Genomic DNA, 24607 nt, shown 5'->3' with positions numbered 1-24607 from the left:
AGCTGAGCGTGGCGGTACACCCCTGCACTTCCAGCACTCAAGAGGCCAAGGCATCAATCACATCAACTGCTACAAGGCAAGATCTTGCTTTAAAAAAATTAAAAATGTTAAACTTATACTTGTAAACATTAGAGATGGAAGGCATCTCAAAGTGATGGGGAAACCTACTGAGCCAAAATGCATTAGAAAGAAATCAAAAGAAAATGAGGACCAGAAAACCTAGCAAAGCTGGGACTGTTGTCTGACGCCTGTAATTCCAGCACTCCAGAGGTTGAGGACCAATTTTATCCTGCTGCCTCGATAAACAGCACGACCAAGGTCACTCTTAGCAGAGTTAAGTCAGTTTGGGCTGACACTGAGGGGAAACAGCCCACCGTGGCAGGTAATCCTGGAAGCCCGCCTCGAGTGACTCGTTCCCTCCAGCAAGACCCCTTCTTCTTCACCTCCCAAGCAGTGCTGTCCACCAGGGGCCAGGTGACACTGGGGACATCTCACACAAACCACTGATGTAGATTTAAGACTTCTGCACAACCACACATGCCCTGAGCAGAACTAGAAGGTAGTAAAGTAGTACAAACATTTCAACATACGACAAAGAGTTAAAATACTTAACTCATTAAGGGGAAAACCCCAGAAGAATGTGTGTAGAAAAAAAAAATCACAAATCAGATGTATACTTGATAAATATGAAATAAGGTCATTAGATATGAATTTATTAAAGATGGCAATTAAATAGAACTATTAAGTTATAATAATGAGAATTTAAATCCACGTAACATTTTGTATCATATATTAGAACTTCAAAACTATGCAGAACTTTTTTACTTGCTGATTCACAAACATACATTTATCTAAGAAACTAGTCAGATAAGGATTTAAGATTTATACACAAAAGCCATTCGCCACAGCGTAGCAGCCGAGTGCTCCAGTGGTGTGTAATAGGTTCTGTTGTGAGGTGCTTTCTTGGACTGGAATGCCTGCTTCAGGATCATCAATTATCCTGGAAATGTTCATGATATTAAAAGAAAATCAAGAACTGTGCATCTAAGCTAGTTTTAGTACCAAAAGCACCTATACACAAACATTTAAAGTCCTTATTGTGCATGTGAGCACAAGTATGATGTCTATGCGCAGGCCAAGGACACGTATGTGGTGGTCGTAGGACAACCTTGGTAGTTGGCTCTTTTTCCTCCAGAACACGGACTGATGAATCAACCTAGTCCCGAGGCTTGGGCAACAGCACTTGTACTGCACGAACTACCTCCCTGGCCCATAAATCTATTTAACAAAACTTACTGATAGAGCTGAAGGGATGGCTCATCAGTTAAGAGCTCTTGCTGTTTGTGCAGGACCCAGATTCATTTCCCAGCACCCATTTGGCAACTCACAAGTATTTGTAACCCTAGTTCTAGGGGATCCGATGCCTTCTGACCTCCAGGCACCAGGAATACATGTGCTATACATACAAACATGTAGGCAAAACAGTTATGTACATGAAATAAAAATAAATTTAAAATATCTTTAAACTTATAGACAAGGAACACCACTGTGAAGATCTCTGCACAGTTACTGATTACTATAATTTCATTTTTTCTTTCAAAAATATCTAAACATTTGATTCAATGTTTATTAATTTTTAAGTTGAAAAAGTACTATTTAAAACAAGTAGATCTTGGGAAATATCAACCTTATAAATCCACAATTATATGTAAAATACAGAATAAATAAAATTATAAAAACTTTTGAAAGAAAAGGTGGGAACAGAGAAATTAAAGAGATTAACAAGGGGTGAGAGTTAAGGACAATTAATGGAAAAAGTAATGAAGATTCCAGTCCCTGCGATGGTAGCTTAAGTCTCAAATAGCCCCAGGGTTTAGTGTTGAGTTACAGTGAATTGGCAAATAGGATACATGCTTCTAAAGAGGCCAGCTCTGAATTGTATTCCCTTGTATACAGATGAGATGCCGCAGAATATGGACAGCAAGGACAGCCCAGGGGCTAAATGACAAGTCCAAGACCCTGCCCCAAATAAAACAGGCAGAAGGCTCTCATTCTCCTGGACATTTTATCTACATCTTGTATACTCTAAGATGCTATTCTGTTCTGAACAACACAAATTTTGTCCCCATTCTACACATCACTAGTTATGTGAAGAAATCAGAATTCCACTCCTTTATTTAGATGTAGGAAAGAAAACTTCAGTTTTCTGGGAATGATGAACTTTATTTAATAAAATTCACCTAGTTCCTTAAATTAACAAGGGACACCCCCATTTGTGTACGTGTGTGCACATGGAGACCAGACACTGGTCTTCCTCAGTTACTCTCTCTCTGCCTTACCTTTTTAAAGATCTCACACTGAACCTGGAGCTCAATGACTTAGAATGGCTGCCAGCAAGCCTTGCAAATCCTGTCTCTGCCTCCCTGGTACCTGGGTCACAGGTACAAATTCCTACACCCTGGTTTTCCTTTTCCTTAATATGATGCTAGGGATTCAGACTCAAGTCTCCACACCCATACACAAATGACTTGCTCAATTTACCTGAGTGAGCAATCTACCCAGACTCCCAAATTAAAAATTTAAGAGTTTTACCAATGTCTCCCTGCCCCCCCCAAACCATCTGCTCGGGTATTTACAGTGTGAGTGTTTGAAGGCGAAGTCTTGCCTCCTTGAGTAAGCTAGGTGTGCTTGGGAAAGGCACCTCTAGGTCACACTCACAGTCACTCTTCAGTCCACCAGTAACGTCAAGTCTGTCCCAATATGGTGTTCCTCATTGTACATCAAGTTCAGTGTCTAAACTAACAATCCCACAGTTTGTAAAAACGTCCTTTTCCTCCACTCAATACCATCTATATGGCCTTATTCAACAGCCCTTTCCTCCAATGTCTGTCTCTCAAACCGACCTTTCTCTCCCCGTTTTCACAGCCAGTAACCTTATGGAATCTTTACTTTTTCCCCTCTCTCTCTCTCTCTCTCTCTCTCTCTCTCTCTCTCTCTCTCTCGTTTTTATTGAGACAGGGTTTCTTTGTGTAGCTTTGGAGCCTGTCCTGGAACTAGCTCTGTAAACCAGGCTGGCCTCAGACTCACAGAGATCCGCCTGCCTCTGCCTCCTAAGAGCACTGAGGGCAGGGATTAAAAATGTGCACCAGCACTGCCAGGTTAGCTTGTGGAATCTTTAGAGGTCTACTTCCCTAGACTTCTCTACCATCTAAGAACACTCAACAGACGAAGCACCTGGAGCCCAAGAGTCCCTACCGCCACCCACGATGCTCATTCACAGGAAACCTAACTTCTTATTCTGGTGTCTCTGTTGATTTTTCAAAAAGAATTTACACTATTACAATTCATTACTGTTTTTTCAGAGCATTTCAGAGATACCAAATTCTTCTCCACAGGAAAAAAAATCCAAAGTGGAAGGACAGTCATAACTTAAAACACCTGGTGAGGCATTGGACTTTACAGCAAGCAAAGGGCATCAGAGGCAAGCACTTGGGCTCTGGTCTTAGCTCAGGCTCCCGATTACAGCTATGGGCTGCTACAGCCTCAGAGGACTCCTCTGTCTGCACCTGATCTGGACAGACTCGTTAGCAAGAGAAACCCGCTGCTCTCTGCACTGTGCCTACTAGAAAGAGGTCCTGAAACAGAATCTTCTGGGCATGAGGCAAACCACTGATGATCCAATTTTCAATAATTACTGTCAGTAATCTTCTACCTGAAAGCCAAGGAATAAAGTTAATTTCATTTTCTTACCTGCTGGAAAAAATTATTCTCTTTAACGCCAGAGAAATTTCCATAAGACAAAACCATTAAGCTGTGGCTGCCTTCTCCTTCTCAGTGTCTACTCCTGGTAAACACAATTCCCAATGACCAGGGAAGTATGGACTGCATCCTGTATCTTCATGACATAATCCACCAAGCTCTTAGAACCTGTCTTGTGAAATGTCCTGCTGGGTTCCCCATTTCACCCTGTATTCACCTTTCGGATGGTAACTATCATCACAATTTCAATGTTATCGTCCTTTATACTTCAGAAAGTGTAACTGGAAGACCCAGTAAAAACGTCCAGCAAAGAAGTTCTTAATGTACACGATGGTTTTAGCTCCATGGTCCTTAGCTTCATTGTACTTTAAATATTTTCTTTTGAAAAGGTATCCTAAGGAGAAGGCTTACGTTTGGAGGTAACAAACATCACCAATTCTTTAAAACAAACATTCTTGACAAATACTAACAGAGCTTTTCTGAGAGTAAAACAATCTGTGCAAAGCAGCACCACTAGAGAATAGTCACAAAAATCAAGCAGTATTAGCATTCGGTAACAGTTTGTCAGCAATATCTGTAATAAAAGACAAAGCTAGAACAGATTTAAGTTTCAGGCTGAACCTTCTAAGTAGAAGAAAACAATCTTCTTTCAAAAACGCACAATTTCATGTATGTAAACAATGTCTTGATCATATCCACATTCCAACTCCCTGCCTCCTACGTCCCCTGGACACCTGACACATCTTCAGCAAACAAATAATCTTAACGATTACTAAACAGCAGCTAAATGCAAAGCACTACCCGATTTAGTTCTCACGACTATCTTCCGAGACAGGGGGCTAATGACACGGGCTGGTAGTCCAAGCAACTAGGGAAGCTGAGGTAAAACGGTCACAAGTTCCAGGCCTGCCTGGACAACAAAATGAGTTCAAGAACAGCCTAAGCAGTTTAAGTGAGAGCCTATCTCAAAGTAAGTAAAACAAGGGCTGGGAAGAGCTGGGGATACGGTATTTTACACCTTGGCGCTAAGGAGACAAACTCAATCCCAGAACCATAAAACCAAATAAAAATCTACACAGCAGCTGCTTCTGATGAGAAAATTGAGGGGCAAGATACTAAACAACTTGCCTACAACTGCATAGCTCTTCACAAAGTCTACCGATAAATAAAGGAAACTGAACCACTGTCTCCAACCTTGAAGACAACAAGAACAAGTCGTGAGAGCTGGCAGACAAAGCTGATAAGAAAGGTGCAGCTACTAGGCCACTGTGCTTCGACACTGTGCAATCTTAATAAAAAAAATTGAGAAATAAGCTGTCTCCTATATTAGTCTTCTCTAAATTTGCTTAAGCCAAAACCTCCTCCCCAAGGTCCTTGGACTCCCCATAGGGCAGGGAACCCGGTCTGCAATTGGGGGAGGAGAGGATATGGGAGGCAGTGGCGGGGAAGAGACAGAAATCTTTAATAAATAAATAAATTAATTAATAATAATAATAATAATAAACCCAAAAAACCAAAATCTCCTCCCCATACACAATGAGCTTCTGGATCTGCAGGTGCTAAAACAATCCATTCTAGAGCACTCACACTGAAGTCATTTCTGGTCCAGTGGATGAAGGTGCCACCCCAGAGTCTACGTCATCAGCTACATTCATTTGTTTGATCTGTGTCTGGTTTTGGTTTTTTGAGACAGGGTTTCTCCGTAGCTTTGGAGCCTGTCCTGGAACTAGCTCTTGTAGATCTGCCAGCCTCTGCCTCCCGAGTGCTGGGATTAAAGATGTGCAGCCGGCTTCTCATCAACTACATTCTATCATCTCTCGATATTAAACATTCTAAGATGGTCTATGCATGGCAGATATATATAAATAACTTTCTGAAGCATCTCCAGGCTATGTGCCTGAGGCGCTGGAGACAGACTTGGGGTCCTCTACTTAGAGGATGAAGGTGAACTGTAGCTCAGTGAGAAAGAAGGGCATGCCAGAGTGCAGGGCCCTAGGCAGAATCTCCAGCACCAGAAAACAAAACAGAGAAACCGAAAGGAAAATGAGGGAGTCTCAGAGCAGGTGAATGCAAGCCCAAGGTCAGCCTGGGCTTTGCTAATTAACAAAAGAAAAAAATTAGAGAGCTACACTTCCATTCCCAGGGACTGGCCAGACCTCCTTCATGACAAATGTAAGTTTAGGCCCTATATAGGGCCCCGAATTATGATGGTGCAATTTAGGCTTTTCTGACTTTACAATGTCAAAAAAAAAAAAAAGTCTCCCATTCAGCAGAATCTATACTTGCAAGTTTGGTCTTTTCTTGGGTTAGCAACACTGAGGGACATTCTTCCCATGTCAAAAGTGAAGGCAAGAGATCTGGAATAATGAGTTCTGGAAGAGTCTTCCCGGTGGTGATGGAACAAAAGGACACTTTGGAGGCTAAAAAACAGATGACGCGAAACACAATCCCTGAAAGGAGGACAAGGACTCAGGTGGGGCTAAGCAGCCACAGCTTATGGCCTGTGGGCCTAGGACTGCAGCAGCTGATTGCCTGGAATCTCAATACAAGAGGGAACCAGAAGGCCAGGGTGCCTGACCTGAGTGAGATGCCAAAGCTCAAGCAGAGGTTTGTGGTACCCGGGAGAAAGCATGCAGGGCAGATCATAAGAGGAGAAAAGACTGCAGAAACAGGGATTAGAAAGTAAAAATATTACAGATTTCTTAAAAATACTTCCACAGAAAATATACAGAAGAATTAAATAAACATATATAATATATATTATGTGTGATATATACATATATATGTGTATATATGTATGTATGTATATATATACCGTTGCTACAGAGGACCCAGAACTCTAACATAAAAGAAAATACTAATAAAATGAAAGACACCATCATGAACAGGCAAGCCACAGACTGAGCCACAGAAAAAGCTAAAATTTAGTAAACAGACAACCAGCTGTTTTGAACAAAGGAAAATACGTGCATGACAGAGTACTCAATTATCAATAATTGCCACAAAGGTAAAGTTCAAACCACAAGAGCTACCCCCACTAGACCACAGTGGGGACGGACGAGGTAAACAGTTCTCAGACTGCCTGCTAATGAGAGGGTATGTCAGTCAGTTTTGCGTCCCTGTAACAACTAACCCAGGGAAAACACCTTAAGGCAGTAGTTCTTAACCTGTGGATCATCACCTCATAAGACTATCTGAAAACACAGATATTTACATTATGATTCATAATGGTGAAAAAAATTAGTTATGAAGTAGCAAAAAATAATTTTAGGGTTGGGGGTCACTACAACACGAGGAACTGTATTAAAGGTTCGAAGTATTATGAAGGATGAGAACCACTGCCTTAGGGAGATCCATTTGTTGTTGGTTGTTTTATTCTTTTGGCTTTTGGGGGGGGGTGCCACACAGCTCCCAAATAAATCATACATGGTGTCTTACTCTTTCTTATGAATGCCCAGCCTTAGCTTGGCTTCTTTCTAGTCAGCTTTACTTAAATTATCCTTTGCCTCTGGGGCTTTTTCCTTTTCTTACTTCTGTATCTTACTCTCACTCGTACTCCATTGCTGAATGGACCCTTCTAGCTGCTCCTTCGACTCAATCTCTCTCTTTCCCTCCGTCCCTCCGTCCCTCCCTCCCTCCCCAGATTTCTCCTATTTATTCTCTTCTCTCTCCTTGATCCTGTCTCCTGTCTTGCTTTTGGCCAGTCAGTTCTTTATTGAAACAATCAGGTGTTTTATACAGACAAAGTAACATAGTGTCACAGAGTAAACCAAATACAACATAAAAGAATGCAACACATCTTCGCATTATTAAACAAGTGTTCCATAGCATAAACAAATGCAACACATCTTAAAATAATATTCCATAACATACAATTATTTTAGATTATGGTTTCATCCCACCATGGCCAGGAGGACATGGCAAAGCAGTATATACAGTTAATGTCTTCAGAAGGCACCTGACAGAGACCCCCATTCTCCTCTTTTAACATCCAGAAGCTAGAGGATAGTGATGCCCACATTCAGGGTGATCAACCGTAAACAGTTCTCCTGGTAGATGAACCTCCTCATCTCTGGGGGCTTTCTTGATCCAATCAGGCTGATAGGTTAACCACCACAGACTGTAAAATGGTGAAGCCACCTCAGAAGCTGTCTATCTCAGCAGATCCACTTCTAGCATTCCCTGAGGAGAAACAGGAACTCTGCCTGTAAGAAGATACAGCCTACAATGCTCACTGCAGATTGTTATTCACCACCGTCAACAGCTGGGAACAGCCCTTCCACAACAAATCACACAGTATCATTCTAGCTTGCAGCTGGAAGAAAAACAAAGAACTACCATCATGTGTAACACAGGAGAACCTCAAAACATCACCCAAAAGTGCACGCTACCATCACGAGTAACACAGGAGAACCTCAAAACATCACACAAGAGTGCAAGCTATCATCACATGTAACATAGAACCTCAAAAAAAAAATCACACGAGTGCACTCTATCATCACGTGTAACACAGGAGAACCTCAAAATCACCCAAGAGTGCACTCTACTATACTTCTTTAACACAAATTCTACAGCAGACAAACTTAATCTTTTTTCTGTGTATACTTGGTGTGAGCACCTGTGCACGTGTAAAGGCAGATACTGATCAGGTACCATCCTCTATTGCTTTCCAGACCTGAAGCTTGCTCTTTTATCACGACTGGCTGGTCATCAAGCACCTGGGACCCACCTGTGGGGTTACAGTCACGTATAGTCACACTTGGCTTTTACACAGAGGTTAGCGATCCAAATTCAGGTCCTCATCATTGTTTAGCAAGATTATGCCGAGCTACTCTACACAGCCTTCAGAATCATTTTATATTGTGTGTGTGTGTGGGGGGGGAGATTAAAACATTGACTGAAGGGAGGGAAAAAAGAGAAAAAATCTGAAGGAGCACAGGGATCCTTTGGACTGATGAGAACTGTGAATTACATGATCTATAAATAGTCAAAAGTACAGAGCTGAAGGTGGACTATGGTGGCTCAGGCCTGTAATGCCAGGGTGGAAGGTAGAGATAAGGGATCAAAGACCACCTGATATATGAGACAGGTTAAAAAACAAAAAAGCATACCAGGCATGTTTGTATTTTACTGCATGTATATTGTTCTTCTGGTTCTTCTCACGCTTTTTATTTTTTAACAGGAAAACAATGACCAAAATCTGTGATTCTGTCTTCTTCGTGCCTGCCTACCCTTTAGAACGGTTCTTTGCAATCTCTGGACTGAAGATCGTGTGTATCAAGATCACTGGCCCTCCTCTAACTTACCAAACCAGAATTTCAAAACCCATAATACTCTCAAGTGCAGGAGCTTTTAAGAACCAATGTTACAGGGATGCATAATAACAGGATGAAGAGAACACATGGGATTTAGATTGTACACAGACAATCGGTGCTGTCTAGACTACAGACAGGCATCACAAACAGAATAAATCTAACCGCTATTTTAGTGCTAAACTGCTTTTTGCTACATTATCTTCTCTGTTCACGTTCAGTTTTCTACTAAATTGCTCCTGGGAGCCCCAACTCCAAAATTTAGTTTTCAGTCATTGACCTATTCTAATTTCTCACTAACCCCAATTCAAACTGCTTTAGTTTGGATTAAGAATGCCCCCCAGGGCCAGGTGGTTTTATCCCCGCAGAGGCTGAGGCAGAGGCAGGTGAGTTTGAGACTAGCCTGGTGTACAGAGCTAGTTCCAGGACAGCTAGAGCTGTTACACAGAGAAATGCTGTCTTGAAAAACCAAAAAGAATGTTCCCCAATCAGGAACATGGCAGAAAAACCCGCAGAAACTACTAGCCTTGCTCATGGAACTTGAGAGTCCTCCTGATAACAGGAGCAGAGGCTGTCTATCCCCGGTGCTTTGACGGGCTCTTGGGAACCTAATCCTCATGCTGGATTGTCTTGTCCAATCTGAATATTAGCGGCGGGGGAGAGGGGTGCGTTTGGCTTTACGGAAGCTTGATATGCCATGTTTTGCTGAAGCCCACGGGAGGCTTGCTCCTTTCTGGGAACTTCTGGGCGATTATGAAGGAAGAGTGGATTGGAGGGAGGGGATGAAGGAAGGGGGCAGGGAGTGGAAGGCTGTGGTCAGGTGTAAAAAAAAAAAAAGTTCCCTAAAGGCCTAGGTGTTAAGGACCTAACCTCCAGGTAGCAAAAGCTTCAGAGGCAGGTCTGGGGAAGGTCCTTAGAGGTCACCAAGGGCTTGCCCTCAAGGGGAATTGTGAGATCTGATCTCTTTTGCTTTCTGGTCAAAAGATGGGCAGTTTTACTCTGCCACTTACTTCCACAAGATGTGTGATATCTCTACAAGCTCGACACAATGGGGTCATCAATCACAGACTAGAAACCTTTCTCTTTATAACAAAATAATTTAGGTCCTGTGTTACAATGACAGAAAGCCGGCCTTCACCGTCAGTCTCCTCTAATTCCTGACTTTCTCTTGGCACTGTGTCCCCCCTCACCAATGTCATTCCTTTCACTGCACGGTCCTGTCTACTTCCTTTAAGGCGAACCTAAGTTCCTCTTCTCCATTCAACTCAATCACCACCAGACTGAGCACTTCCTCTCAGCGCCTGAAGCCCTTGCTTCTGACAGAGGTACTCATTTCGCTGAAGCCCAGCATCTCCATCTTCCTGACTCATCAACTCCGTACCCTGGAGAACCCTCCACTGGGGGGGGAGAAGCTGCAAACTCCCAGCACTCTCCAAGGTCCTCCTCTCAGGGCCTCAAGCATTAACGGGCTGCAGGGTGAGCTCCAGAGGAAGAGGAAAATGCAATGGCTCAATTCTAGAGTTGAAAAAGCCTTCATGCTTCCTCCAAGTCTGCTGGGAGGACCAACAGCCCAAGGCAACAAAGACCCTGAAAAAGAGCAGATTTATGGCCAGTGGCATTTTAATTCCCAGCACTTGGGAAGCAGAAGCGGGAGGATCTCTGTGATTTTGAGGTCAGGCTGGTTTGAATAATGAGTTCCAGGACAGCCAGGACTATAGATAAGACTTTTGAGTGACGGTAACAGGTAAATATTTTTAAATGTTTATATTTTTGTTTCCATGACTTTTTATTCTGAATGCATTATCATTTAGAAACTATGGTTATTTGTCATAGTTCATGATTTTCAACAATAAACTAATGCCTCCCAATTGTATATATACCATGATCAGGCTTCGATCTAGACCTGATGTCAATGACATCTTGACTGTGTCCTTACTTAACTGTGTATACTCAAGCTCAGCATTGCCCTCTCTCGAGTGTATGCATGGAACTCTACTCTGAACTAGCCTATCCTCAACTTCTACCACCTTCAGAACCAGCCCAAGCCCAGGGACTCAATTTCTTGCATTTCCATTCTACCACAAACTCCTTGATTCAGACTCCTTCGTATAGACTCCTTATTTAAATGGCATCCGTGATCACGATCTCCCGGTGAGGAGCCAGACAGGCATGTCTCATTTACTCACTCGTCTTGCCATAGAAAATAAGTACTGAGTAAGGTCTCCAATCTTCTTCCCTCCAAACTATTCTTTTTATTATCTCTATGACCACTTTTCTAAAATGTTGGACAGTCCTACTTCTCTATGTATACAGCCAAATAAAAATTCAAGTCACTCTAGTACGACACAGAAGACTCTACCTTGGATCTACTCTAACTTCTTCATTTTTTTATACTCATTCAGAAAACTCAAACTTTACCCTCCTTTAAGCATACTATGCCCTTTCATTTTTAATAATACAGAGTAAACAGTAACCCAGCCCAGCTTATTTTATTCTTATGAGCTCCCTTATAGTATTTAAAGCCACTAGCTAACCCTGTGCAGAAATGAGTGAAGAAACAATCAGACAATACAGCTAACTTTCAATTAGCTATTTTCACAGCCATATTAACATCTGCATAAACTAAAAAGAAAAGTGGAAACGATATGCTTCAACTATATGCTTTCTTTCTTACAGTAATGACAAACTCTGTTTCATTGTTAACTTACAGATTTATGACTTTCAATGCACACTTAATTCAAACTTGTTCATATTTGTCTCCTGGACTGGGGGGCTTTTTTTATAATGTTTTAAAAGACTTATTTACTTATTTTGTTTACAGTGTTCTGTCCACATGTATGCCTGCAGGCCACAAGAGGGCACCAGATCTCATTACAGATGGCTGTGAGCCACCATGCGGTTGCTGGGAATTGAACTCAGGACCTCTGGAAGAGCAGTCACTGCTCTTAACCATTCAGTCATCTCTCCAGCCCTGGCTTTTTTGTTTTGCTTTGTTTTTCAAGACAGGGTTTCTCTATGTAGCCCTGATTATCCTAGAACTTGCTCTGTAGACCAGGCTGGCCTTAAACTCAGAGATCCACCTGCCTCTGCCTCCCAAGTCCTGGAATTAAAGGTGTGTGCCACCACCGCCTGAACTTTTGCTCCCCTTCCCTAGTGTGTTTTCTACTTGTTTCTCCTGCCTGTCTTCCCTTCACAAGAGCATCACTGCTTCTTTATGCAACATTCTTATGTGCACAACACTTAAAATTTACAAAATATTTTCATATACACTAACTTGGTTACTATAAAATCACTTCGACATGTAACAGTATAGATGTGTATATATAAATAACCATGTAGAGGACTGGAGAGATGGCTCAGGTTAGGTTAAAAGGACTGACTGCTCTTCTGAAGGATTCAGGCTCAATTCACAGCAACCATATGGCAGGTGATAACTGTCTATAACTTAAAGATCTGACACCCTCACACAGACATACATGCAGGCAAAACACCAATGCACATAAAATTAAAATGAACAAATTATATTAAAAACCATGTATAGTGACAGCTGTCTTGGTACTTTCTTGTGTTTTATCTTAGCTCTGAGACCATTCTGAGCTTGGTGATTCATCTAACAATGCTGTAATCCCCTTGCATCCATCACCACCTGCCCTGCCCAAGTCTTCTTTAGTCTAGGATAACTTCGGCCTGCCCCAATGCGACCCCAGTGCATTTCCTACTAAACAACATTTCAAAATTAAAGTCAAGCAAACTAATATTTTAGGGGTGACCAAAACCAACCTTCCAATTTTAAAGGGCAAACCTTCATAGCAAAACATCCCTAGTTTTTCTTGAAAATCATTTTTCCTTTTTTAAAGACATTTTTTAAATTTAATTTTCTTATTTTATGTGTATGTTTATTTGTGTTTGTATATATGTTTATTTGCATGTTTGTCTGTTTGTGTGCTATATATGTCCATGGTACTGAAGAATGCCAGAAGAGAGCATCAGATTCCCTAGGATTGGGGTTATAAATGGTTTATGACCTCTACTAGAAATCGATCCTGGGTCCTCTGGAAGAGCAGCCACTAAGCCTAACCACCAGGCCATCTCTCCAGCCCACTTTTCTGTCTGTTCAAAATTTTGTTATGGCTATGTCGCTCTTAGGCTGGAGTCAAACCTGTGCTCTTGCCTCAGCCTCTGAATATTAGGATTATAGGCCTGTCTTTCCATGCTCCTAAAGGCCCAAAAGTCAGGGGTCTGAGGCAGGAAGATCTTGAATTCAAGGTCACACTAGGCTACAGAGATTCAGGGACAGCTTGAAGCTAGAGTTACACACACACACACACAGACGAGAGAGAGAGAGAGAGAGAGAGAGAGAGAGAGAGAGAGAGAGAGAGAGGGAGAGAGAGAATATATATAATTTAAATACGACTTACAAATTCTCTCAAGGTACTTACATATACTCCTTATGCAAGGAGTTAAAAGTACTTCTTAAGCCCTAAATTAAACTATTAAGAGATGTTTTTAATATCCTGAGATATATGCAGGATTAATGATCAAAAGACTAGAGCCCTGGTCCCAAATCCACCACATAATAGCTGTCTTGGGAAAGTCACTAAATGTCCTTGAGTTAATTCATCTGTATAAATTGGATAATGCCACTTACCTTTCAGAATTGTTAGCAACTGAAGTGAAAGAACAGCTGTAAAATAACAGCTAAAAAATGGTGACCTTTGATAATTACTATTATGTACAATACTGTTTTTGTTTTCAGAACCATGCCCAACAACTCTCAATATATCGGACTTCCTGGTCCAACAGCAACCATGATAAACGCCTTCAAGGAAGCCATCTATATAACTTTTGGATCCCCTTCCTGGGTCACAAGTCAGGTCCTATAAATAGAATCTGGAGTATCTTCCTCTGTATGTATTATCTCTGTGCTTCATGAAAACTCACCACGGGATGCTCCTCAAACTCCTCCTTGCTGGCTTGGCCTAACTACCTGGCACCAGCTACACATCTGGCAACTTTCACTACAGTCTTTTCAATCACTTAAACACGTAAAATGAAACGTCCTTGTGCTGATCAAAGTGAAGCACAAGAGTCAGACTATAGCCGTGTGCAAACATGAGATGCTCTAGTTAATGTTTAGATATCCTTTAGATCAGTTTCCTAGGGGATCAGCTCCCAGGATCCCCCCATACAGAATGCACAGATGCTCAAGTACACTTATTCAAAATGGTGCAATATTTGCATATAATCTATATACATCTTTCCATTTCCTTTTTTTTTTCTTTTTTAAAGGTAGGGTTTCACATAGCTTAGGCTGGCTTTGACTTTCACATAACTGAGGATGACCTTGAACTTGTTATCTTCTTTCTTCGGCCAGGTTTAGCAAGCACTCTACAAACTGGCTGCAGGCTCGGCTGCTCTATAATACTAATAAAAGTAAAAGCAATGTGAATCGCTGTTATACTGTATTGTTGGAGGAAATGACAGGAAAAGAGTCCATACATATTCATTACAAATATGCTTTCTCTCATAATATTTTCAGTGCAGGTTGAATCTAAGGAAGATGAAGAACCTGGGACTTAGAAGGGCAAACTACACTTACAAGACAATACAGCAGAGAAGGGCCAAGTGACTGATGTTTACATAGTACCCTAAAGTACAGTAACAAAGAGGCTTGGGGAGGTGGTGGCAACAAGTCCAGGGAGGCTGCAGCAGAGCAATGCAGTTAATAACAGGTTGTGTTGCAAGGCAGAAAAGACTCCAAGGAAGGTGCTGAATGGGTGACAGCCTGTGGCAAGCTATCTGAGAGAGGTGTAGTCCTCTAATCTCTCTTCCATTGATAGGATCTTTCCTAGATCCTCCCTTAATTTAAGGAGATAAGAGAGGCTCATAGAAGACTCCTTTGCATCACTGTTTACTAGTGTAGATTTCTTTTATAGATGAAATTTCTTCTACAAAAAGACAGCTCTTTAAAACTATCCCAGTGTCGACAGTTTTTCTAAATATGCCAAAGAAGTGTATTTTAGGGTGGCATATTTTGGTTCTCCACAGTGTTAAAACGCATATATGAACGTGTGGAAATGGAATAGTGTGGTTATGGTCTCTGAAATCATTTATCTGAATTGTTCGCCTACAGATCAAGGCAGGCAACTAATCTTCACTTAAACTACTCAAGTAAAATTTACCCAGTATTACCATGTGCAAACAATCTAGACTCATTACCCTTCCGAGATCACCTCTGCTCTATCCAAATTCAAAGGCCCCTTTCCTCCTGAAAACTAAGCCAGCTGGCCAATGCAGATGAAGAGTTTATTATGCTTTATACTGTCCTTCGTATTCTCAAACATCCGTACCGCGGATAAGACAGCATTCTGTTCCACTCAGCCCACGGACTCTAACGACAGACCATTGTTGATATTTACTAGCACACATACTCTCTTCAATCCAAAATAAAAAAAAACTGATCTAATGTCTATTATACCTTAATGATAGTATTTTTGATGACTTCTAAAATTATATTTAACTAAATAATGTATTCACATAATTAGAATATGTGAAGATATAACAAACCCAAAGAAAACCTGTTTTGCTTCTACAGATTCCAAAAATATGTCATGAATCCAACAAGTGTTCCATAAACCATGATAACATCATTTTGTTTATAATAATCAAAAGACTGGGAGCTGGTCAATTTTCAAACATTAAAATTCTATAAAAGTGGAAGACAACTATAACCCTAACAATTTTTGATGGTTCCAGGTGACTCTCGGGTAACTTTAGTGATTCTGAGCCTGCTAACAATAGATAATAATTGTCACCATCTGAACAGAACAAGTTAAACCACAAGGTCATAATACTAGCTGGGCCTGAGATACAGCAAATTAAAAGAACTCTACATCTTGAAGTTGGAATTACACAAATTTATCACTAAAACCTAGCAGTTTAATGAGCAAAGCTACAAAACCAATTCAATGGATAAGGCCAGTGAGGTGGCTCAAGAATGACTGCCGACTGCCGGCTTGAGCTCCACTCCCAGGACTTACACAGTAGAATGACTCCTGCGAGCTGTCCTCTAAGCACGCGTCAGCCCAGGCATGCACTTGCTCATACACACAGTGCAGTAAATAAGTAATATGTTGATGAGAAATTAACTTATAGAAAATAGAATTCGATGATTTTTATCATGATTCCATTAGCACAAAGTAGTTGCAATCAACAATGGACCTTATAAACTTGATGTCCTTATCTAAACTCACTTAGAAAGCTCTAGAACTCAGAATTTCTTCAGAATACCTGCAAAGCAGCAAAATACCTTTCCATTCTAGAATAATGAAACTGGAATGAGGGTTTCTCGGAGAAAGAGAATTTTCTTCCTAGACCCAATGTTTGGTACTAGGGTCTATTAAAAAAAAAAAAGCAATAAACAGATGAGCAAGAGAAAGAGGAATGGCACACAAATTTATAATTTGCATGCATGGGTGCCACACAAAAGATGAAGTCAAAAAAAAAAAAAAGGCCAGAACCAAGTAAGTAACTGGTGGAGTGCTGACCTGGTGTGCTTGAGGCTCAGGATGGATTCTCAGTCAGCACTGGGGATTGGAGGTGGGGCAGGCTTACAATTTTGAATGACAGAAAGAAACAGGGGCTTGAGAAACTAGGGGTGAGGGTAATAGGTTATGGGAAGGTGAATAGAGGAGATGCATTTCAGAAGAGAGACTGTCTCATACAGACAAAAGTATCTCAATAAGAGCCTCAAAAGACATGTGGCATCCTCAGAGTATATGACACTGTGGTAATATGGGAGAAGGTGGATGGATCACCCATTCTCTCCTAAATCCAGCTAGGGCAGATAAAAGAGCCTTCAGGAGGCTGAATAACTGTTTATTTCCCTAAAAGATTTTCTTTCCAGATAGATAAATTTCTCCCCCACACTAGGACAGCTTTTCAGAGCTACTCTTTGCATGAACGGCCACTCAGAAGAACCACCTGGAAACATGCCAAAAGAGCACACTTTGGGGGAGCACTATTTAAATGTCCCCCCACCATTCAGAGAAATGTACACATCAACTCTAACTTGATATGTAGATCCAGTTAATGTCCATGATAAGCCGAGACAGAACAAAAAACATAAGCATGCCATTTCCTCCAAATGCCCATTAAGGCAAATAACTGTTTGTATATTTATCTAGGATTTAAAAAAAAAAAAGTCTGGAAGAATGTAATAATAGCAAGGGAAAAAGAAAGAGCACACATCCTAATTAAACCTAACAAAACACAGAAAATAATGCCTAATATTTATTGTGCCCTTATGCACATAGAATCCTCACCAATATGCTCTAAGATAGGTACTTCCTTTTTCTTTTCTTTGAAATGGGATTTTACCATGCAGCCCTGGCTGGCCCTTAACCAGCACTTACCCTGCTCCCTGCCCCTACCTCCCAAATGCTATGATTATTGATTACTAGTGTACCACACCCAATCAGGGCAGCTTCACTTAAGTGGCTGAAATACAACTCCTGTCTCTGTTACAACTATAGCATAAATTATGTTTTCACAATTATGTAATCCTACTTCCTTTTAAAGAAACTAAAATCCACTTTAACATAAGAAAAACACCACACTTAGAAAATAATTTTCACACAATTCACTTAAAAATACAAAAACCCTTTTGAATTCTAAAAGTCTCAACTAATTTTAGCACAAAAATAGAACATTAGTTTAATCTAAGATGCTCATTTAATATTTTAGTCTAGATGAGTTTTGTCTCGAAAGGAAACAATTAGCATCTTCATTGGTAATGCAGCACAACACTTTAACTTTTAATAAAAGCTTGTGCAGTTTTGCATCACGTATAAAGCCTTCAAAGTTCTCTATCGTTACAAAGGAACAATATCACAAATAAGCCAAAAATTATTTATAGTTGGCACTAGAAGGCTTTAGAAATAAACAATACAGATGTGATAAAGTAGGAAAATAACTGAACACTCCAGAGTCAGGCCCACCAATCCTGGCTCCGATAGCAACTGGCAATTTAGTCCCTTCAAATGCTCTGGGCCTTGGTTTCCTAATCTACAAAATAACCATCTCCACCTTCTCCTCTTCCAGCTCTGAAAGAAATGACTCACCGGCATCTCTTCCCCAAGCCTCTCGTTCTCATTTTGTGTAAGTTATTACCATTACTTCACAGCCAGTAAACTTGCTTGAGGTCCACACTCCTAGGAAACGGCCCACTCCAAACAAGGTGAAAAGGGAAAGAAAGCCTCCCTTCCCCACTAAGGGTTTGCCACAGATGGTTCGCGAGGTGAATGATGTAGAAGCCATTATAATGTCAAAAGGTGTTAGGTTTCAATATTTTAAGCTGCTGTTTTGTATGCCAGTACATTCTCCCTAAGGACAAATAGTAAAATTCAAGGACAATAGGAGAAAAATATATAATTATTCATTACTTATTCAAGTACTTAGAAGGTCAATTAAAAACACTAGTACCTTTTTGCAGAAATGTTTGAATTAGCTGGCAAGATCTGCTCCGGAATTTTTTTCCCTAAATCTTAAGTACTCTCTAATCAAATGAGTTTTCATATTGTAAACCACAGACAATTAAACAAATGTATGAAATAAGTAATATATAGATGTGACGTAAAAAAGGCTAAAGGCTAATCATGCTTACTCCTTTCAATGGAAATGAAAATGGTAATATGCCTGCAGGACAGCTCCAAAGGTGAACTCTGGACATCAGCCATTGCCTCATGTTTGTGTCTCGCTTCCGTTTCTAAGGCAGTCTCAAAATCGGACCATGAATACGAAACAATATATTAAGATTAAAGTACGCATCCGACCGAGATTCCCAGCTGTTAGAGCACTCTTTCTAATACCAGCATCTTTCCTATTTCAATACTGAAAGAAAAACCATCTTAAAACTTCTATAGAACATGTAGCTCAATTTTACACGGCCTTGTAAAGAAGCAGGGAAAAGCAAGCATGACTTATTCGTCTTCTAGGATAAACGTCAGAAAAATCACAATAGTACAGTCCAGCCTAATGTTAACTTTGAAAGAAGCAAGCCTCCAGTGTGGATGGAGAAGCTGCTACATTTAAATGTGTAGTTTTAAGAATGTCCAGGAAAACTGCTAAGTCCCCAAACCCATCAAGTACATACAAACAATTGAAAATCCAGGATCACCGACAAAGTCCAACAGCAAGCCACCTTTTGCTTGGAACGTCAAAATGTCAAAACCTCGTGACTGATTTCCCCAAGCCTTCAAAATTGAGAACCAAACCAAGGGGTACTTACGCTGTTTCTTAGCATCCTTCAGTCAATGCAACTCCCTCTCCACAAAGTCAGTCCGCTTCAGCTACTCGGATGCTCAAACCCAGCACCAAAGAATCATTTATTAAGAGTCCAAGGACTTGAAGAGGGGTCTTCCTTGCGACCACCTCCGCATCCTGTACTAACCACCCCAGGTTAACCCCCAGGAGATGCTCCAGTCTTTTCCCGCATCCACGCTCCCCGGCTCCTTCTTTCATCTCCCGGTAGACCTTTTACCGTCGACCTTGAGGACCCTCAGGTCGGAGCTCTGGAGCTCCAGGTGAACTAGCTGGTTCCCTCTTCCCTTGCATTGGGTACCCGACGACCTCCCCCACCCAGTCCCCGAGACCCCGATAACGAATGCCCTCCAACCAGCCCCAGATGACCCCTTCTTCCCCTTAGGTGCCCTGACTCCAAACGAAAAGCAATTCCTCCGAAACGTACCGACAGCCTACTGCGCGCAAGCTCCCACTACGCGCGGTCCCGTGCGCAGGGGCTCAAAGCCCCGGCTTGTCTTCCTCTTCCCGGTCGCTCCATCCCGGCCCAAGGGCCGTGCCGCCTCGCCGAGGTGCGGAGGCGCCCGCCCGAGGAGGACTGCGCCGGGCGCGGGGACCCGGGCAAGGAGAGGCTGCCGCTTGCGGGCGCTGGGCGACCGCGGGGGACACTCGGCGGCCGGGGCACGCGGGGCGGCCTCATCCAGGGCACCTGCGGCCAGGCAGGACGAGCCGGGGCAGCGCAGTCAGCGACAGGGCGAGTCCGAGCGCTCGCCGAGTCCCGTCCTCCGCTCCTGCCCGGCCGGCCAGCGCAGTCTCGCTTCCTCCGGACGGAGCCCGGGGACCCCAGCTCGGCCGGATGCCCCCGCCAGCCCCCACCCCTTCCCGGCCGCCTCCCCCTCGTCACCCTCTCCCCTCCCCCCGCCCCCCAACCCCCCACCGGAATGGAAAATACCTCCCGGGGCGGGGGGGGCGGGGCCACGCCTCTCTGAAGGGCAGCCTACCGTGACCAATGGCAGGCGGAGCTCTGGAGGGGCGGGATTCCCGTCGGCCAATCCAGAGGCGGGTAGGTGAAGGCCCGAGGAGGGAGGCTGGGAGCGAGAGAGGGGAGGCCGGCGAGTCAAGGAGGTCCGGCCGCGCGGGTGCGTGCTGTGCGCGGCTGCCATTTTGGAGTAGGGCAGCTGCGACAGCGGCCCGGTTCGGCAGAAAAGGGAGGAGCCAGTCAGGTGGGAGAGAGGCTGTCACGTGGGCGAGGTGGGCGGAGTAAAGCCGGCTAGGGCTCGAGGGGAGGGGGCGAGGCCGGCGAGTTTAGGAGGCTGGCGGGGGGGGGGGGGGGGGGGTGTCACGTGGCCGCGGCGAGCGCTCGCGGTGGGCGCGAGGGTGGAAGGTCAACCTGAGGTGCGGGTGGGAAGTAGCTTTGTTCTTTTGGACTCCGTTAGAGAGACTGAGAGGAAATTGCTGAATGGAGGTGACGAGTGCCGGGTAGGAAAATGTGAATGAGTCTCCCCAGCTCCCTCCAGCATGGAGCCATCCAAGTCACTGAATTCCAATATTCACGGGGAACCGGGCACCTCATTGAATTCAACTCTTCCCGTCCAGCCTCTCAGCTGCCACGAAGATGACTCATACCCGGGGGGAGGGGTATTGTAGCTCCCTCTCTTTGCCTGAACTCTATGTGAATCGCCCCCGCTATCGAAATGGCTGCGAGGACAGAGAAAGTGTATCTGGGTGGTTGTGATGCCCGCGAGACTCCTCAGCTGGCCTTTTAGAAACTTGGTCACCATTCGTAAACTAACCGACCACTTGTTCTTAGAGATACCTGCGATCGCTTTCCAATACTCTTCCCGTTTACCTCATGATTGAAATACAGTCTCTTCTCCCTGCGAATCTACTGATAGTGGTCCTCCTTTTACCAGTAACATCCTTATATCCAAGTTCAAGGGTCACTTTTTAGTCCTGTTTATTTGGAACAGTCTCACAGCCTAGGCTGTCTTGGAACTCAATGTGCAGCCCAATCTGGTCACTATAGTCGTGTTCCTACTTTAGCTGCTCAATATTGGGATTAGTGACCACTTAGTCTTTAATGTCTTGCCGTGGAGACTGCAGACTATATTTTTCTTGAAGGCTTTTCTTAGATTCTTTCAACCCCCACCCTGCCTTAGCACTGTACACCCTCAGATTGTCCTTTTCAGTTATTTTTAGTGTCTGTTCTCTATTGACTCTTTGAAAGTCCCAGGGTCTGACCCTCAGACCACACTTTGTATTGTATACTAGCTGATCTAACCATTCAGCTAGAATCAACAGTTGGTCAAGGGGGTCCAGATGTGCTTACGTAAGGGACTTTTAGACCCTTGACTTGTCTATTCCCCACACTGGAACTCATGCCTTCTGAAGTCCTCTTCCCCAGAGCTCCAAGAACCCGAGGACCATCCTCTATCCATTTTCTTACTACTCCAGCATCTGTATCTGCTATAGTTTGGATCTCCATAGGCTTACGAGTTACTCTTAGTCCCTGGCATAAAGGTGATGGATTGTGGGAAGCTTTAGGTTATTGGGTGCCCTCACAGTGCATTGTGAGACCCCTCCATCTCTTTCTTTCCCTTCCTGTCCATGATGTGAGGAGTTTTGTTCTGCAGTACAGCCCTAACCTCTTCCAGTTAGCTTCAGCTGATCAGTCTTCCATTTGAGAACCCCCTCAGATAACTGCTGCCTTGATCAGATTGACTCATGGTCATTTTCTTGATTGATCATCATGTAGAAGGCCCAGGCAATGTCTGCAGTGCATTCCCTAGGCAGTGTGCCTAGGCTCCATAAGAAAGGTAGTTAACTGAGTGGGGACCTAGGAGCAAGCCAGTAAGCAGTTTTCCTTTGATTCCTCCTCGAGTTCCTGCCCCAACTTCCCTTGATAATGAACTGTAAGATTAAATAAACCCTTCCCTCCCTGAGCTGTTTTTGGTGATAATGGTTTTGACCGCAACAAAAGACAAAGGAGAACGTGCCCCGATGTGCATGCCCTTCACCCCACGAAAGGCCTGTAAAGAAGAAGCCCACCGATCAGTATTGGAACTCCATAACTGAGCCAGAATAAACTCGTTCCCTTCATAAGTTGGCTGCTGTAGTGACATTAAACTACCTGACACACTAATACTTCTCGTGGTGTTACTTAGACTATTTGCTAAATTCTCTCCAACGCCACTGTCACTTCCTCTTTTGTGCCATTTAATCATTAGGCCAATATTTATTGAGCATTTTTAGTATTGGCTCAAGATTTAATGGTCAACAGAACTGACAAGGCTGCTGAATGAGGCAAGACAAACAGTATCAAGTAATAACTAGGTAAGCCAGGGATGACATGCATTTCAAAAGCTAAAACAAGGGAGGCCTAGCAGACCCCTCTGCATTTGTTAACCAGCTCTTGACTGCACTTGCAGACTGCACTTGCCCTGTGGCCCTCTTGCTTCTCTTCAGAGCGTACTGCCTTGGCCTTTCACCTGGCCATGGTTCGTTTATCTACTGAGAGCTTGTCCTGTTTCCTGTTACTGCTGTCTAAATGAAAGTCTTCCACATAGAATCAGATGGGGCACTTGAGGGTTTTTGTTTGTTTGGGATTTTTTTTTTTAGAGGTGATGGTTTGTTTTTATTTTTGTTTTTTCAGTTCGTTTTGAAATGGGGTCTTACTCTGTAGCCCTGATGGTTCTGTCTCATCCCAAGTCCTGAGCCACCATGTCCAGCAGGAATAATGCTATACTTCTTTGTGCCTGTACAGTGCTCAAAGTAGGTGCTCACAAGTGAGTGTTAAGTGCAATTGGTGAGTCGTCAGTGCTTGAATCCGGCTACCACGAAAGCAGACCTACCCAAATTAGAAGGCAAGGCCAGTGAACTCACTTAGTTGAGTGTGCTAGAAGTGATGTTTAGAGGTAAGAGATGGGATTATGAATGATACCACCCGCTTTGATACCTTCTAGGCCTGGGATTCCATGATGTTGTACCCCCTCATGTGACAGCATTTGCTTCATAAATACTGCTTTACTGCCAAGTGCATGTGGGCAACTTAAAAGTACTCTTTGTTTCGCATGATGAGCCCTAGACCCGAAGAGCGCTGGGTGAGTTGCCAGGATGGGCCCTGCAGGAGGCTGCAGTCACCACTTCACTGCGGATCTCCAAGCCCTTGGGTACTGCACCCCAACAGGGAACAAGCTGTTGCCAGTTCCGTCATAGTCTTTGTAATTAAATCCAAGTCTGGCAGAGGGCAGTGCATAATTATGAAGTATTATTATGGTTTTTATCATTATTAGGCACCCAGCTGCCCAGCCCAGGAAACCACAGTAGTAAAACACTGAGAACCAAGCTCCTCTCCCAGCTGGCATGAATAAATACCAGGTGTATTGGCACAGAGTTTTGCAGCTCTACATTCATCAAGATGAGACCTTCTGTCCCCTCCTTTTGGCAAGATACAATTTTAAATGAATGGGAAAAGGAAATGCAAAGAAAGACCTTTGCTGCCACCTCTGAATCAAATTCATTTTTTTCCATCTCCTAAGAACAATTTCTTCTCATCTACATATTTTCTGCATAAATCTTTTCCGACTTTATCCTTGACATGCACACTTCCTAAAAATCAATCTACAGTATCACCTGAGGGCATACGGAGTTTGTGAGGGTGCTTGCAGAGAACACAAAGAAAAAAATGCCCAGAAAGTATAGCCGTGTATTTCTTGAGCTCCTACTCAGTGCTGTGCTTGGCACTTAAGTTAGCCGACTCAGTCTTCAGCCCCTACAAGGTAGGTTTCATCACTCCTACTTTCTTCAAGGTCACAAAGACTTAGTAAATGACAGACCCAAGATCCCAGAACAATCACAAGAAGTTGGCGATCGTGGGCGATGGTGGCGCACGCCTTTAATCCCAGCACTCGGGAGGCAGAGGCAGGCGGATCTCTGTGAGTTCGAGAGCAGCCTGGTCTACAGAGCTAGTTCCAGGACAGGCTCCAAAGCCACAGAGAAACCCTGTCTCGGAAAAAAAAAAAAAGTTGGAGATTATTCAAAGTAACTTGTTCACACTGGTAGCTGAATGGAAGGGTCAGATTTCCCTCTTTCTATCAGCTTAAAAATGGTTTCCTGTACAAAATGGGTTTTAAGTTGAGCACTGAAAGGACAGTTCGGAAATGATGTTGAGGGGATGGTGCCAAATGAAGACACTATATTGGCCATAAGCCTAAAATCAATCAATAAGAAAAGATTTT

The 24607-nt window shown here is 43.1% G+C and overlaps 1 protein-coding gene across 1 annotated transcript in view; it reads right to left on the bottom strand.

The window, feature by feature from the left end:
* The window catches only part of Socs5 (suppressor of cytokine signaling 5), a 39416-nt gene extending 19412 nt beyond the window's left edge, over positions 1-20004 (bottom strand). The window contains exon 1 of the mRNA XM_075954959.1: positions 19819-20004. The gene's annotated coding sequence lies outside the window, so the exon portion shown is untranslated. The remainder of the gene's footprint in view (positions 1-19818) is intronic.
* Positions 20005-24607: the final 4603 nt, after the last annotated feature.

This window comes from Microtus pennsylvanicus, chromosome 21, assembly GCF_037038515.1.
Source record: "Microtus pennsylvanicus isolate mMicPen1 chromosome 21, mMicPen1.hap1, whole genome shotgun sequence".
Classification (NCBI taxonomy): Eukaryota; Metazoa; Chordata; class Mammalia; order Rodentia; family Cricetidae; genus Microtus; species Microtus pennsylvanicus.
This window is presented reverse-complemented; position numbering and strand designations above follow the sequence as displayed.